The sequence below is a fragment of the Phascolarctos cinereus genome, unplaced genomic scaffold, assembly GCF_003287225.1.
Source record: "Phascolarctos cinereus isolate Bilbo 61053 unplaced genomic scaffold, phaCin_HiC Scaffold_726;HRSCAF=1367, whole genome shotgun sequence".
In the NCBI taxonomy this organism is placed as follows: domain Eukaryota; kingdom Metazoa; phylum Chordata; class Mammalia; order Diprotodontia; family Phascolarctidae; genus Phascolarctos; species Phascolarctos cinereus.
In genome coordinates, this window is record NW_027556098.1 from 194474130 (window position 1) to 194488379 (window position 14250).

Here is a 14250-nt window from a genome sequence, read left to right on the forward strand (position 1 = left end):
ATATTCCATAGGTCAAAGGAGCTAGGATTTCAACCAAGAGTCACCTACCCAGCAAAACTTAGTATAATCCATGAGGGGAAAAAATAAATATTCAATGAGATAGAGGAATTTCGTGCATTCTGGAGAAAAGACCAGAGCTAAATAGAATATTTGACTTTCAATTACAGGACTCAAGAGAAGAATGAAAAGGTAAGCAGAAAGAGAAATCATAAGGGACTTATTAAAGTTAAACCATTTACATTCCTATGTGGAAAGATGATATATATTTGTAACTCATAAGACGTTTCTCATTATTAGGGTATTTAGAAGGAATATGTATAGACAGAAGGCACAGGTGTGAGTTGAATATGAAGGAATGATATCTAAAAAATAAAATTAAGGGGTGAGAGGAATATACTGGGAGAAAGAGAAAGGGAGAAGTGGAATGAGGTAAATTATTCACAGAAAAGATGCAAGAAAGAAGCTTTTACAGTGGAGGGGAAGAAGGAGGAGGTGAGGAGGAGTGACTGAACCTTATTCTCATCAGAATTGACTCAAAGAGGGAATAATACCACTCATTTGGGTGTAGAAATCTATCTTACCCTGAAGGAGAGTAGGGGGTAAGGGGATAATGGAATGGGGGAGGGGTGATAGAAAGGAGGGTAGATTGAGGGAGGGGATAGTCAGAAGCAAAACACTTTTGAAGAGAGACAAGGTGAAAGGAGAGAGAAAATAGAATAAACGGAGGGAGGAGACATAAGGTGGAGGGAAACATAGTTAGTCTTTCACAACATGACTATTATGGAAGTGTTTTGTATGACTACACATGTATAACCTATATCGAATTGCTTGCCTTCTCAGTGAGGAGGATGAGGAGAGAGGAAGGAAAGAATTTGGAACCTAAAGTTTTAAAAATTAATGTTAAAACTGTTTTTACATGTAACTGGGTAAAAATAAAATACTGAATAAAAATTTTTAAAAATTAAAAAGAAATCATCATTCTTCTTGTTCCCTTTCTTTAATATTCTCCCACCATAGTATCATTTTTTTTCCCCCTGGTGGTCTCTTACTCAGGTGCTCTATCTAGTTAGTCCATTTCCTAAAAAGAGTATTTCTTTTATACAATTTTACTTCCACTACTATTTTTTTGTATAATATATTCCATGTGAGTAAATATATATCTTTCTGTTACCATATTCCAGTCATGAGTCAAATTCCACCAAATTTTGCTACTTATGAGGTTCACTTGTGGAAAACAGAACACTTTTCCACCAAAACTGTTCTCTCCAAAGTGACTTATGATCTTTTAGTTGCCAAATCCAGTGGCCTTTTTTCAGTCCTTATTCTCCTTGACCTCTCTGCAGCCTTTGACACTGTTGCTCACTCTCTCCTTGATACTTTCTTCTTTCTAAGTTTTTGGGACATCACTCTCTCCTGGTTTTCCTCCTGTCAATCTGATCTCTCCTTAATCTCCTTTGCTGGATCTTCCTCTAACTGGGCTGGATTTAAGAGGGCCGGATCACACCCTCTAACTGTAGGTATCCCTCAGGATTTGGTCCTGGATCATCTTCTCCCTCTATGCTACTTCACTTGGTGATCTCATCAGCTCCCATGGATTTAATTACCATCTCTATGCTAATGATTCTCAGATCTACCTATTGTGCCCCAAGCTCTCAGCTGACCTCCAGTCTTCTATCTGCAGTTGCCTTTCAGCATCTGAGACTGGATGTTCAATAGACACCTCAAACTCAATATGTCCAAAGCAAAACTCATTACCTTTTCCCCTAAATCCTTCCCCCTTCCTATCTTCCCTGTTTTAGTAGACGGCAACACCATCCTCCTAGTCCCTAAGGCTCATAATGTAGAAGTCATCCCAGATTCCTCACCATCTCTCACCCCCCACCCCTTTCCCAATATCCAAGTGGTTGCCAAGGCTACTGATTTCACCTTTGCAACATCTCTCAAAATAGACCCTCTTCTCTCATGTGACACTGCCATTATTCTAGTGCAAGCTCTCATCACCTATTGCAGTTCCTGCCTCAAGTCTTTCCCTATTCTAATTCATTCAGTCACCAAGGTGATTTTTCTTTTAAAGTGCAGATCTGATCATCTCAGATCTACTCAATAAATTCCAGTGACTCCCTAATGTCTCATAGATGAAATACAAACTATTCTTTCTGACATTCAGAGCCATTTATAACCTAACCCTTTCCACTTTTCCAGTCTTCTTACTCCTTTACTCCGTGCCACATACTCTTTGATCCAGTAACACTGCTTCTTCCTCACACAAGATAGTTCATGTCCTGATTGTGCATTTACTCTGGTTGTCTCCCATGCCTGGAACTTTCTTTTTACTCATCTCTGCCTCCTGGCTTCCTTCAGGTATTAACTAAAATTCCATCTTCTGCGAAAAGTCTTCTTTAGTACCCCTTAATGCTAATGCCTTCCCTCTGAGATTATGTGCAATAATATATCCTGCATATATCTTGTTTGTATGTAGCTGTTTGTTTGTTGTCTCCCCCATCAGAATGTGAGCTCCTTGAAAGCAGGATCTGATTTTGACTTTCTTTGTATCTCCAGAGCTTATCATGGTGCCTGGCACATAGTAGCCACTCAGCAATTGTTTGATGACTTGACTAAGCATCTTGGGCCAATCAAGTGTGAGGTCAGCTCCCTTGGATGTTAGGAAAAGAACTAGCCTAATGTGTATGGTGGTTGGAGATGGGGGCTTGGGGGAAGAAGTGAGTTACTCTGGCCTATCACAATATCTTAACTATTTTTAGTTTGCCTTTCTCTTTGCTCCTCTGTTCTCCTTCCTCTCTCTTTTTTCTTTTCTCTTTCTTTTGGGAATAGCATCCTGAACATAGAGTCAGAAAGACCTCATGTCAGATTCCATCCTTGACATTTACTACCCTTTGTGACCATTGGAAAGTCACTTAATCTCTCAGAGCCTCAGTATTATTATCTGGAAAAAGGGGAATAATACTTAGAGTAGTTAACTCAGGTTGTTTAATCAGATGTTATATTATGTGTAAGGTGCTTTGTGACGTTTAAAAAAATAAATGCCAATTGTTATTTTTTCCTTTCGTATTAGAGTTCAGGGTTCCATGCAGATGTTTTCTACTTAGTACCCCAAAATAGATATGAGACAATTCTCTCTCTCTCTCTCTCTCTCTCTCTCTCTCTCTCTCTCTCTCTCTCTCTCTCTCTTCTTTCTCTCTTTTTCTCTCTCTGTCACTCTTGGCTTTGGGTCAGCTAGTTATGGTTTTAATTGTTATTCTGTTGCTATCTGGATAGGTATTGATTGACAGCTTAGCTACCCAATGACAGGTGACATAGAAATGCTGCACATGTTGCTCTACCCCCTCCTTATTAATGATTCAACACCAGGAAAATGCCTAGACCATAGTGTGAGGTGGTAAAGTGTCTGCCACAGTTCCAAAAACCCCTTTCAGACTTGATAACACACAGAAGATAAGAGATAAATGGCTAGTTTGAGGCTAGGCTGGATGATAATTGGTATGGAAACTAGTGTGTGCAGTATCATCCATAAGAGATCAACTGGAGTAAGAGGGAGCTGGGGAGGTAACTAGAAATAACAAATTCAAGGGAGAAAGAAAGAGTAGATATAAAAAGGAGACAAAATTAAATTGGACAAATAAATGGATAAGTCAGGAATCAAAGCCGTTACGAAACCAGATGTCTTGGTCAATCTATTATTTATTTTTTAAAAATTAATTAAAAAATTTTTTAAATTCTAAATTCTCTCTCTAGCCCCTCCCCCACCCACTGAAAAGGCAAGCAATGTGATATCAATTATATGTGTGAAATCATGCAGAACTTATTTCAATATTAGTTATGTTCCCCCCAAAAGCAAGAAAAATAAGGAAAGTGAAAAAACTATACTTCAGTTCATTGGTTCTCTCTGTGGAGGTGGATAGTATTTTTCATTATGAGGCCTTTGGAATTGTCTTAGATGAATGTAAAGATCAGAGTAGCCAAGTCTTTCACAGTTGATCATTGTATAGTATTGCTGTTATGGTGTGCAGTGTTTTCCTGGTTCCTTCTCACTCCACTTTGCTTCAGTTCATGCAGGTTTTCCTGAAACCATGCCCCTCATAATTTCTTATATAGCACAATAGTTTTCCATCACAATTTGTATACCACAACCTGTTTAGCCATTCCCCAATTGATGGGCATCCCCTCAATTTCCAATTCTTTGCCACCACAGAAAGAGCTGCTATAAATATTTTTGTGATACATATGTCCTTTTCCTTTTTGGGGGATCTCTTTGGGATACAGGCCTAGTTAGTAGTGGTATTGCTGGGTCAAAAGGTATTTGTGGTTTATAGCCCTTTGGGCATAGATCCAAATTGTTCTCCACAAAGATCTAGAAAATCATTAGAGTATATCTTGATTGGAAAATTCAAGAAAAAAAATCACACGGAGTCATTTTTTTCCAGCCTAGATTGGCTTCAGGAGAGAGAGATATTTGCAGACACTGGGGATGGGCTTTAGCCAGGAATCATCACATGGAACATTCCAGCTCAGAATCTGAATGAGGACCTGCCTGAGGCTATGCACCTGAGCAGGGAAAGATCCTGCACAGAGGGGCTTACCACAGCAGGAAGAAGGAATGGGTGTCTATCTCCAGCTCTGTGGCTCACTGCTCAGTGCTGGGTCACAGATCCAGTGTGCACTGAGGAAAGGATTTGTGCTTAGGAATGGTGGTCCAGGGTAGGGAGTGGTCAGGCCCTAGGCTCTGTACTCAGTGAGGAGCAAGTATAGAACAAGTCTGGGAGTGGAGCTGGGTCTTAGGTCCAGTTCAGTCTGAAGTCTGCAGCAGAATAGCCAGAGCAGGAAGTGCAGACTAGAGGAGAATTCACGGTTCTCTCACTTCATTGTGAACCTGCAGAATTATTTCTCTAGCTGGTGGTGGCTGAGTCTAGCAGCTGTCTACTGGAGTTCTAATCAGGGGCAAGCCCACAGTTGTGTTGCTCAGATCCAACCAAACCCACTTCAGGAACTTGTATAATTCAGACTAAGAGAGCAGTGCTCAGATTTCACCATGTATCAGACCACATTGTGCACCACACTGGAAGCTTTCAGGTCCCTTGCCTGAATTGTCTCTGGGATCCTGGGATAACATTGCTCAGTACCCTAAGAAAACAGTAGCAGTGTACGAGAGGCCATAAAATAGGACCAAATGTGGCCCAGCCATTCTTTTCAGAAGTATGAATCATCTGGCCCTAACACAAAGTCCAAAAATCAGAAAGTGAGATTGGAAGAATGAGAAAAAAAAAATTCCCATCATAAAAAAGTTATGGTGACAGGGACCAAAAATGTGTCCTAATTTTCTATAGCTAATTCAACTATTAAATAAATAAAACAAACATTGATCCTTTTTAGGTGTAACTAGTTATATTTCCCTCAGTTTGTTTTTTAGGGAAGAGGTGGGTTGAAGTAAGGGGTTTCTGGACTTGTGATTTAATCATTGTAGGGAACCACCAGTGTGAAAACTCCCTCTACTCATGAAGATGGGCAGCTCCTCTGTAATTGCTTGGGATGGTAGTGTCAAACTAAATTAGAAACAGGATCACTGAACTGAATATAAGTTTCCCTGCAAGCCACATATTGACCTAGAAAACCACATTAACATAATCTTTGTTGTAATATATTTTTATTTGTTTTGTTAAATATTTCCCAGTTATATTTTATTTGGTTCAGGCCACACTTGAGAGTGTTGGCCGAATGCAGACCAGCCATTTGCCTGAAACCTCTGGCCTATGGCACTGAGATTTACCTATGGTCAAACAGCTAGTATTTATTATAGGTAGGACCTGATGCTAGATCTTCTTTCTAAGGCTGACCTTTTATCTGCTATGCCATGTTAACTTTCTTCTGAGGTTTAACACACTTTTAAATTGTAGAAAGCAGATTTTTTCTGTTGGATTTCTCAGCTTTCTTTTTAATTTGTTGTTTCTTATCTGTGTTAAATTCTTTTTTATTAAGAAAAATATATGTATTTTAGGGTTTGTTTATTTTAACCCTTTTATGTTTATTATGATATACATTTTTATCCCAGACTTGAGGTCTTTAAAGTTAGAAAAGATTTTGTCTCATATTTTTATAACCATATGTATTACTTAACTGTAAATTATAACCAGCTTAAAACATATTATTATTTTTGTCATTCGCTTATGTTTGGTTACTTGGGCTTTCTTTGTTTTCTGCTTATAGGAATCTTTTTAGTAATGGTGGCTTTTAAATTTTTTTTTGATAACTTCTTGGTCTTGAAGTACATGTTAATGTTTCCAGGAAATGTGATTTGAATTCATATTCATAGAGTTTATAATTTTAAGGCCTAGTCTTTTTTTAATACATCTATTTTTTACATCTATATTTTTAAAAAATATTAATTTACTTGTTTTTAGTCTTCAACATTCACTTCCACAAGATTTTGAGTTCCAAATTTTCTCCCCATCTCGTCCCTCTCACCACCCTAAGATGGGGTGCATTCTGAATACTGCTTCCCCTAATCTGCCCTCCATTCTATCTTTCCCACCTTCTCTTAACTCCTTCTCCTTCTATTTTCCTGTAGAGCAGGAGAGATTTCTATACCCCATTGCCTGTATATCTTATTTTCCAGTTGCATGTGAAAACAATTTTTAACATTTGTTTTTAAAACTTTGTGTTCCAAGGGGCAGCTAGGTGGCACAATGGATAGAGCACTGGCCCTGAAGTCAGGAGGACCTGAGTTCAAATCCAGCCTCAGTCCAAACACTTGACATTTACTAGCTGTGTGACCCTGGGCAAGTCACTTAACCCCAAGTGCCTAAAAAAACAAAAACAAAAAACAAAAAAAACTTTGTGTTCCAAATTTTCTCCCTTCCTCCTTCCCCACCTACCCTCATTGAGAGGGCAAGAAACTTGATACAGGTTATACATGTGTAGTCATGCAAAATACTTCCATAGTAGTCATGTTGTAGAAAACTAACTATATTTCCCTTCATCCTATCCCGCCCCCCATTTATTCTGTTTTCTCTTTTGCTTCTGTTTACCCCTCTCCCAATCTGTCCTCCTCTCTGTCATCCTCCTACTCTCTTATCCCCTTCCCCCCTATTTTCTTGTAAGGTAAGATAGATTTCCATACCCAATTGAGTGTGTATGTTATTTTTTTCCTTAAGCCAAATCCAATGAGAATAAGATTCATGCATTCCCTCTCACCTTCCCCCATTTCTCCTCCACTGTAAAAGCCTTTTCTTGTCTGTTTTATGTGAGATAATTTCCCCCATTCTACCTCTCCCTTTCTCCTTCTGCCAGTATAATCCTCTCTCACCCCTTAATTTTATTCTGTAGATATCACTCCTTCATCTTCAACTCACCCTGTGCCATCTATCTATCTATCTATCTATCTATCTATCTATCTATCTATCTATCTATCTATCTATCTATCTATCTATCTGTCTATGTATCTATCCATATTTTTTTTCCTCCAACTACCTTAATACTGACAAAGATCTCATGAGTCACAAATATCTTTCCATGTAGGAATGTAAACAGTTCAACCTTAATAAGTCCCTTATGATTTCTCTTTCCTTTTTACCTCTTCATGCTTCTTTTGAGTCTTGTATTTGAAAGTTCAGTTTTCTATTCAGCTCTGGTCTTTTCATCAAGAATGCTTGACAGTTCTCTATTTCACCAAATTACCATTTTCCCCCCTGCAAGATTATACTCAGTTTTGTTGGGTAGGTGATTCTTGGCTGTAATCCTATCTCCTTTGACCTCCAGAATATCATATTCCAAGGTCTCTTAATATGGAAGCCACTAAATCTTGTGTTATCCTGATTGTGTTTCCACAGTGCTTGAATTGTTTCTTTCTGGCTGCTTGCAATATTTTCTCCTTGACCTGGGAACTCTGGAATTTGGCTACAATATTCGTAGGAGTTTTCCTTTGGGGATCTCTTTCAGGAGGTGATTAGTAGGTTCTTTCCATTTCTATTTTATCCTCTGGTTTTAGAATATCAGGGCAGTTTTACTTGATAATTTCCTTTTTTTTTTCAGCCAAAGACAAGGTTTATTAAAGATCTGTCATATTAGCCAGACTCTTAAGGAATCTGTAAGCTATTGGTTAGATTGTAAAACTCTGAACAGTGGCTAGATTTTAAGAATCTAAGCACCTTAATGAAGACAACATGGACCTTATATACAGAAAGACTATGGGAGGGATCTCGGAGTGGCCAAGTAGTCTATGAGGTAATAGAATTCCAGGGACCTGGTCCACTTGGGCAAGGGGAGAATGGAGCCTAGATAGGATTAAGGGTGGAAAGTGGCCTGGGGCCATAGGGAGGTAGCCACAATGAAAGGCCAGTTGATGGTATTATAGCCTGAGGCAAAAGCCAGAGATTTGGCCTTGTGGGAAAGTCCAGAGTTTTTCCTTTCTGGAGTCTAGATCCCATCCTCATCATTCCCCCCTCACACAAATGGGACCCAAATTCTTTTGGGGTAAGGGGCAAAGGTCTTGGCTTCTGAAACTGCTTCCTGCTGGCAAGGGACATAGAGCTGTCCCTGCCTCGAAGGGGTCCCAAAGAGGAAGTTGACTGGAACTGAGAACAAGCTGCATCCAGGAAATGATGAAGGGGACATTAGCTGGTACCTGCTTTTTGCTACCAACTGTAGGTGAATGGTCTGTAGTCTGGAAGACACAATTCTGACAGAAAAGACTGCAGGGCCCAGATACAAAGCAGGGACTAGATTTAGGGCTCAGATATGAGGGGATAAAACATCCTTAGCTCTGTTTGGATTCAGATAATTCAGTTTTCCAACCATGCAGTATCAAATCCACCTCATAGCCAGACTCAGGAATAGCCAGGTGGGTAACATGCCCTTTCAAAGGAACCTAATGGGGAAACTGAGCCAAGAGGATCCCATCTTAGACTGAGGCTAAAATTGTCTTCTCAGCTTTTCCCAATGCTGACTTCCCACCAGTATCATATTCTCTGAGTAGCTTGTGGCATTTCTCTCAGATGGTAGATTATTGATTATTGATGGTTTATGATCCATCAGACTCAAAATAAAATCCTAGGAGCTTTTACCTCAAACAGCAAGTTTCATTAATCACAGCTTAGGAAAAACTTTTCCTGGATTTACATCTCAAACTTAAATTTGTCATGGTGTAAAAAGCCAATCATTAGAGATTTCTATACACTTGGAAATTCTCAGCAAGCCATACATAATCCAAACAAGCTTTTTGGTGAGTTTACACATTAAAACAATAACCAACAATAGCCAAGTTATTTCAGCGGTGACCAAATTATAAAAAAGTTGCTTGACATAACTGACAGAAGTTCACCAATTTGAAACTTGAAACAAACACATTACCAATCAGGTGACTTCAGTTTTATTAAATTCATTTCCAAATTACTTTACACAGAGAATCAACATCTCATCATTAACAGTTAAAACCATGACTTTAAAAGAATATGCTTACCCAAGTTCAGAGGCCAGCTTCTTTACCTTGAGCAGGATGTGCTGAACCTGAGTGATGCTTCCAGGCAAAGGTTGCCCCAGGGCCCAAGGCCATTGCCAGGGGGGCCCACGCTGTAGCTGCTGCCCCTCCCCCCTCCTTCCTTTCCCGGATGGGGGAGGATGAAATCAAAGGTGAGGGTGAAACTCTCTTCTCCTATGAGAGGGGTTAACAGATACCCTCTTGACTCAAGGGAAGGGAGTGACCAGGTTGTACAGAGTTTTGAAACATTCCTTAACGATCGATCATAAAACTTCCAGCATCTGCTAAGTTAGCTGTTCTAACTTTTCCCCATAACCTCCATGAAGGAGGATTCAGGGGTGTAGAGGGAAGGGAGTAAGTAAGCCTCAGGGAACCAAAAAGCAACTGTAGTTTTTCCAATTCCCTAGCGCCTAGAGAAATGACAGAATTGAGCATATGCTTCCAGATAGGGAGTCTGTCCTTGTCCTCTATGCTGCAGAAGGTGTACCCAGGTCCACGGCCTTGAACTGAACCAGTGGACCAAGAGCCTGGGAGTGTCAGGCCGAGTGTGAGACAACCTCATAACTGTCTGTGTGAAAAGTACCTCTAAGCCTTGGTGCTTGGAGAGTGACCCCAACTGCCGAGCAAGAAAGAAGGGGGTAGGCTTATATATCTTCTTGGCTGCAGAAGAGCTTGAGGTTAGGTAGTTTCCCCATACAGGCCACCAAAATGTTGACGCTTAGGGGTACAGAGGCCCCAAAATCACGACACGTGGGTTCTGCCTGAAAGAATTTGACCCAAGCCTTCTTTCAGCCAAAGACAAGGTTTATTAAAGATTCGCTATATTAGCCAGACTCTTAAGGAATCTGAGCATCTATGAGCTATTGGCTAGATTGTAAAAATCTGAGCAGTGGCTAGATTTTAAGAATCTAAGCCGATAATTTCTTGAAAGATGATGTCTAGGCTCTTTTTTTGATCATGGCTTTCAGATAGTCCAGTGATTTTTAAATTATCTCTCCTGGATCTATTTTCCAGGTCAGTTGTTTTTCCAGTGAGGTATTTCACGTTGACTTCTATTTTTTTCATTCTTTTGGTTTTGTTTCACAATGTCTTGATTTCTCATAAAGTCATTAGCTTCCATTTGCTCCCTTCTAATTTTTAAGGAAGTATTTTCTTCAGTGAGCTTTTGGACTTCCTTTTCCATTTGGCCAATTCTGCTTTTTAAGGCGTTCTTCTCCTCATTGTCTTTTTGGACCTCTTTTGCCATTTTGCTATTTTTTTAAGGTATTTTCTTCAGGTTTTTTTTGGAGTCTCCTTTAGCAAGCTGTTGACTTGTTTTTCATAATTTCTTGCATCACTCTCATTTCTCTTCTCACTTTTTCCTCTACTTTTCTTACTTGCTTCTCAAAATCCTTTTGAGCTCTTCCATGGCCTGGGAACAATTCGTATTTTTTTTGGAGGCTTTGGATGTAGGAGCTTTGACTTTGTTGTCTTCTTCTGGTTGTATGTTTTGATCTTCTTTGTCACCAAAGAAAGATTCTGTGGTCTGACTTTTTTTGTGCAGTTTGCTCATGTTCTCAGCCAATTATTTGAGTTTTAAACTCTTTGTTAAGGTAGGGGTCTGCTTCCAGTGTGGAGAATGTACTGTCCCAAGCTTCAGGGGTTTTGTGCAGCTGTTTTCAGAGATACTACTAGGGACCTGTAAATTTTCAGTTCTTCCAAGGTGTTATGATCAAGGGTGAGGTGTTTACTCCTTTCCTGGCCTGTGCTCTGGTCTATGAGTTCTGCACTGGAACTGTGAGGAGGATTCCCTCTCTCCTGCCACCACAAGCTGTACCAAGCCAGTGCTCCTTCTTGCCCCAAAACCACCACCCAGAGCTGTGACCCAGATCCAGGCAAGGGCAAAGCAAGAGATTCCTGCCTCAGCACGAGCAGAGAGATCCCTGCAATCCTCCTCTTATCAATTCCCTCTCCTGTAGGCTAAGGGCTCTGGAAACATCCACTGCCCAAGGGTTGTGCTGGGATTGGGGCCGAACCAAGCTTTCCTCTCACTGTGGTCCAACAAACCTTTCCTACTGACCTTCTAAGTTGTCTTTGGCATTTGTGGGTTGAGAAGTCTGGAAACCACCACAGCTCCCCTTGATTCAGTCCCCTGAGGCCTGCTTCAGATTCACTGAGTCTTGGTTTTTGCCTTCACGCCCATGCTGAACTGTACTCCTCTCCTAGCCTGGTGCAATAGACCTTTCCAATCAACCATCCAAGTTATCTTGGGCTGGAAGTTTGTTTCATTCTGTCTTTTTGTGGGTTCTGCTGCTCTAGAATTTGTTTGGAGCCATTTTTTAACAGGTATTTGAAGGGGTTTGGGGGAGAGCTCAAAAAGTCACTGCTTTTATTCTGCCATCTTAGCTCTGCCCCACATCCTTATTTTTAATCCCATTTTAATGTTTCCTCCTTTTTTGAAAAGTTCACTGTTATTTTAATTGCTTTTTAAATAAATATAATTATTTTACAGTTTGAGAATTTTTTGTCTTTATAATTCTGTAGCTTAATAAATATATGTTTTTGTCATTCATAGTTAGGGTCTTTTCTTGTGTACTCACAAATCTTGTCTACTTTAGGAAAAAATACCCAACCATCCCCTTAGCATCCACCTCACACCTTGCAAATTAAGAAAGATGACAAAATATTAGAGTAGTCAATATTGGAGTGGTTGTGGAAAGATGAGAACAGTAATATAGTGTTGGCAGAGCTGTGAATCAGTACAGTCATTTTGGAAAGCAGTTTAGAATCATGCAAATAAAGTGATTAAAATGTCCATACCCTCTAACTCAGAGCTTCTAAGTTTAAATCTCAAAGGTAAGAAGAACGTTAGAAAGTTGAGTAGCCAGGGGAGGTACAAAGTGAAGCAGTGTGCTTAGTATGTGTTATAGGTGGGACTTGAACTCTGCTTTTTCTGAAACTGAGGTTGGCTCTGTCTTCACTGTGAGAATACTGTCCTTCTTAATATATTCTTTTAATACATTATTCAACTTAGTTTTTCCTTTAGTGCTTCTATCTTGTCTTTTGATGCTTCTACTTGGACTTAAGAAGGATTTCATCCCATAGCTCTTCATGCTACAGAAATTCTTGGGATTACGTTCAACAACAACAACTTTATTACTGATTTTTCTTTTCAGAGAAGGGACTTGTACGCAGGGAGGTTCTGGCAGTTGTGGCTGAAGTGTAAGTTTGAGCTACTGTTTCAAATTAGAGTGGGATACTTTGGTTTTGTGCAGAAGTGAGAATTGGAACTCCTAGTGGCCTGATTGGTATGGGGGAGCCCTGTTTAACTGGTAGGTGTTTAGCCTTAGGGAGAGCTTCTCAGAGGTAGGTGACAAGTAGGGCTCCTAGTAGAAAAGGAGGTGTTGCTGGTGTTGCTTTTCCTGAGGCTAAAAGCAGGGTTTACAGTGGAAGAGACTGGTTACTTACTGTAGGATGGCGAGGTGGTGGTGTTAGGGCTTGTTGGAAAAGAGTGTGGTGCACACACACACACACATACACACCCTTTCTAGTTATACTTGGCTGTACTTAATGGTGTTTTGTGTGAGGAAAGAATGGGTGGTATCTGGTACTTATCTTGATCTTGTAAACCTAATTAATTAAATTAGAATACACCTAATTCCAAAGATTATTCTTTTACAATTATATTGCAAATACTATTGCATTTGTATAGTAGTCTGAATCATGTCTATTTAGATTGGCTTTCTTTTTCAGTTGGCAAATGTGCCTTTTGATTGTGTCCATGTCATACACTATAAAACCTTACTTTGAGATATCTAAATGTTTGTGACTTTCTCACTGTTTTAAACATTTTTGTTTGTAATGTGTTTTTTTTTTTCCTGAGGAGGTGGCGACAAAGAAAATTCTTTTAAGATGTGTGGTGGAAACTATAAACATAGTTTTTTCTAGACATGCATATTAATACTGTACTATTAAGCACAGTCTATTACTCAATGCCTTTTTGAATGTATAATAACAATTTTCATTTGTTAGGGACTGATTTTGGATTTCTTAATATATGAAATTATGAATCTATATCTTGTATGAAATATTCTTTTAAAAGTATACAATAAATATAATATGGTAATACTATGCCTGTTCTGCTTATCTGTATCCTTTTTTGAATATGCTGTTGCACTCTTTTGTGCATTTTTAAATGTTGCATTGTTATTCTTTTCTTTTGGGGGGCAATCACTAATACTACTTTCCATTCCCCCTTATAATTTTCTCTGCAATTAAAAAAAATTAAAATTTAAAAGGGATTTTAAAAATCCTCAATATTTAAAGTATACAACCACATTTTAAAGAAATTAATGGTTCATTTCTTAGTTTTATGTAATTTTGACCTTTTGTTTAGGTTTCTTGGTGTGTGGCTTTGCTGTTCTCCCTATAGTTTTCCTTAGCATTCCAGTATTGAATTTTAAAAGCTTATTTTAATCGTGTGCTATAATTCCTTTCCATGTAATATTGGTAACCCTTGCGGTTAGAAGAAGGAATGTTTTGAGTGTGTTAAAATGTGCCACAAATCCTACAGTTGAGCACAGCAAAGTTCTGGACTTACAGTTCACACATTGTGATCCTAACAGGTGCTAGTGTATCCAGTGTCATACTCTTAGTGAGCAATGAAAAATGACAATCAAATTATAAGGGTTTAAGGCAGTAGACAATTGCATAAATACTTCAGTGTTTATCTGATCCAGGGAGCAAATACTATCCTAATTGCATACAATACTATAAATCAATAA

General features: G+C 39.1%; 1 protein-coding gene across 5 annotated transcripts in view; it reads left to right on the forward strand.

Moving 5' to 3' along the window:
• The window catches only part of HIBCH (3-hydroxyisobutyryl-CoA hydrolase), a 109426-nt gene that overhangs the window by 26047 nt on the left and 69129 nt on the right, over positions 1–14250 (forward strand). The gene's annotated exons all lie outside the window — the stretch shown is intronic.